This window comes from Daphnia magna, unplaced genomic scaffold (genome assembly GCF_020631705.1).
Source record: "Daphnia magna isolate NIES unplaced genomic scaffold, ASM2063170v1.1 Dm_contigs352, whole genome shotgun sequence".
NCBI lineage: Eukaryota > Metazoa > Arthropoda > Branchiopoda > Diplostraca > Daphniidae > Daphnia > Daphnia magna.
Window position 1 is genome coordinate 55,930 of NW_025533264.1, and position 3,828 is coordinate 59,757.

The 3,828-nt window shown below is 31.2% G+C and overlaps 1 pseudogene; it reads left to right on the forward strand.

Moving 5' to 3' along the window:
* Positions 1-238: 238 nt before the first annotated feature.
* LOC123468412 lies at positions 239-912 on the forward strand (annotated as a pseudogene).
* Positions 913-3,828: the final 2,916 nt, after the last annotated feature.

Sequence of the window (3,828 nt, forward strand, 5' to 3'; positions counted from 1 at the left end):
ACGACGATCTCAATAATGCATTTCAAAGCAAGCCAAGTTCGTTTGAACATCCCACAATAAATGACGAGACAATTTTTTTCTTTATTGATGTACCTCATCTGATGAAGACAGTTCGAAATAATATCTTCACAATCAAGGAAGTACAAGTAAGAAACGTGTTGTTTTGTGTCGTATTATCTTTACATTATTATTTTTTAATGTTTATTTTTTGTTCATCGTGGTTAGTACAAAGGTGAAATGGTTAGATTTACGGACTTTGAAATGCTGTTCATCACAAGCAGGATGAAAAAAACCCTCTTTCTGGGCTAAGCAGATTAACAGAAACGCATATATATCCAAATTCATTTGAAAAGATGAAAGTCAAATATGCAGTGCAGATTCTGTCAAATTCAGTTGCCAATGGATTTCGGTATTTCAGAAGTATGCCGGAAACCAAGGATTCCTTTCAAGGTAGTATTTTATGTACTAATACTTGTCTTATTACTATGGTATTCATAACATCGTTTTCTAATTAAAGGTACTGAAGGTACAGAGGAAATGGTTCTTAAATTGAACAGCGTATTTGATGTTATGAACGGCCGTTGTAAGGTTAATGGTATGAGTTTGTCCAATGGGTCTTGGAAGAATGGAAGAAAGGTAGTTTTCACACAATATTTGACCATTATTTATATGTAAAATTGCACACCATTCATACCAATTAATTCTTTTACATTGCAGGTTTTAGAAACATTCCTGGAAGACCAATGGGAAACGGAGCTTGCGTTTGATTCAACAGGTCTTTCTCCTTTTTGTTCACAAACTACCCTGGAAGCATTAAGAATAACAACCCTAAGCACAATCGAACTCACTAATCATCTTTTGTCAAAGGAAATTAACTAAGAATTTGTGCTAACCGTGAAATTCAATCAGGATTGTATAGAAGTATAGAAGTACATTGATTTTCATTTTTAGTACATTAAATAAAAATTACTTCTCTTTTTTTAGAGATTTTTCGGCATAATTCGTCAGTCTGGTGGTGGCCAAGAAATGCCAACTGTTGCTTCCTTTTTAAGTCTCTTCCGAATGCTATGCGTTTATTATCCAACAAAAGTCATGCTAAAGAGCGCAAATGTAGAAGATGATCGCATGACTTTGTTAACCTGTTACAAGGACTGTATGTTAAATAAGTTCAAAGCGAATCAGAAGGAGGCCAAGACTAGAAAAGATGAGTTGAAGGATCGTCTGGCAAAAGGACTGTCAATAATCAATGGTGAGGTACACAAAATTGGAGCGTACAACACCTACATTGATCATGTTGTATATGATCTTTCTGGGTATTTGATACATGCGCGACGAAAAAGGATTGAAAATTGCAAAGAATGTATGGACACGTTAATCACAAAAGAAGATATACCAAATGATTCTGAATATCCAGACAACCTCGTAATTCTCAGAGATAAGGGTGGGCTAAAAAAAGTTACCCAGAATTTTTTTTTTTTAATTTCTTGTGTGGAGAATTTGCTGATTAAACATTTCGATGGAAATGACAGCTATATCAGGGATTCTTTTGAGTCGGTTATTGAAAAGGTGTCAAAATTCAGCTTTTACTCTGTTTGCTGCGAAACACATCAACGTGTGACGATTCCATTTCTAGTCTATGAATACATTGTCCTTCGTTTTCGCTTTCAAGCTAAGTGGAAAAAAAATGAGATGGATGTGGCCAAAAAGTCGAGTATGCGACACAAGTCAAGAAAACTGTCCAAATTGTGATCAAAATCGTAATTTTTATTGCATTTTTGTTGTTGTTACATTTCAAAAGTGATAAAAACAAACAAGAATTAATCTAAAAAAATCAATAAATAAACTAGCATTGTGTTAATTTTGTTGTTACTGAACTAAAACACCCTTAAACAACGATGCTTTATCCACAATGGTTAAATTTGGCGCCAGATTTGAGGGCCACTAACACTAGAGAACCTAGCGGCAGAAGTGAGAATAAGAACTGAAACTTGGCACAGTTCTTTCCTCTCGCGTTTGCCCACCTCTCCTGGTACATCGTGGTATAACAGTGTATTCACATTGAATACAAGTATATTTGATGCTGTTTACATATAGAAGTAAAAACTCATGGTATAACAGTGTATTCACATTGAATACAAGTATATTTGATGCAGTTTACATATAGAAGTAAAAACTCATGGTATAACAGTGTATTCACATTGAATACAAGTATATTTGATGCTGTGTACATATAGAAGTAAAAACTCAAGGTATAACAGTGTATTCACATTGAATACAAGTATATTTGATGCTGTTTACATATAAAAGTAAAAACTCATGGTATAACAGTGTATTCACATTGAATACAAGTATATTTGATGCTGTTTACATATAGAAGAAAAAACTCATGGTATAACAGTGTATTCACATTGAATACAAGTATATTTGATGTATGTTTGATGCTGTTTTATTACGTATAGAAGTAATAACATATAAAGTCATGGTATAACAGTGTATTTACATTGAATACAAGTATATTTGATGCGTTCTATAGAAGACTTACTGTTTACATATATAGAAGTAATAACTCATGGTATAACAGTGTATTCACATTGAATACAAGTATATTTGATGCTGTTTATATATGGTTTACATATAGAAAAGTAAAACTCATGTATAACAGTGTATTCACATTGAATACAAGTATATTTGATGCTGTTTACATATAGAAGTATAAGTAAAACTCATGGTATAACAGTGTATTCACATTGAATACAAGTATATTTGATATGTAGTTAATCATATAGAAGTAAAAACTCATGGTATAACAGTGTATTCACATTGAATACAAGTATATTTGATGCTGTTTACATATAGAAGTAAAAACTCATGGTATAACAGTGTATTCACATTGAATACAAGTATATTTGATGCTGTTTACATATAGAAGTAAAAACTCATGGTATAACAGTGTATTCACATTGAATACAAGTATATTTGATGCTGTTTACATATAGAAGTAATAACTCATGGTATAACAGTGTATTCACATTGAATACAAGTATATTTGATGCTGTTTACATATAGAAGTAAAAACTCATGGTATAACAGTGTATTCACATTGAATACAAGTATATTTGATGCTGTTTACATATAGAAGTAAAAACTCATGGTATAACAGTGTATTCACATTGAATACAAGTATATTCCATGCAGTTTACATATAGAAGTAAAAACTCATGGTATAACAGTGTATTCACATTGAATACAAGTATATTTGATGCTGTTTACATATAGAAGTAAAAACTCATGGTATAACAGTGTATTCACATTGAATACAAGTATATTTGATGCTGTTTACATATAGAAGTAAAAACTCATGGTATAACAGTGTATTCACATTGAATACAAGTATATTCCATGCAGTTTTTAATATAGAAGTAAAAACTCATGGTATAACAGTGTATTCACATTGAATACAAGTATATTCCATGCTTCATTTATAGAAGTAAAAACTCATGGTATAACAGTGTATTTTCACATTGAATACAAGTATATTTGATGCAGTTTACATATATAGAAGTAAAACCTCATGGTATAACAGTGTATTCACATTGAATACAAGTATATTTGATGCAGTTTAATATAGAAGTAAAACTTGGTATCGTGTATTCCATTATTTCTTTACATATAGATAGAAGTAAAAACTCATGGTATAACAGTGTATTCACATTGAATACAAGTATATTCCATGCAGTTTACATATAGAAGTAAAAACTCATGGTATAACAGTGTATTCACATTGAATACAAGTATATTTGATGCTGTTTACATATAGAAGTAAAAACT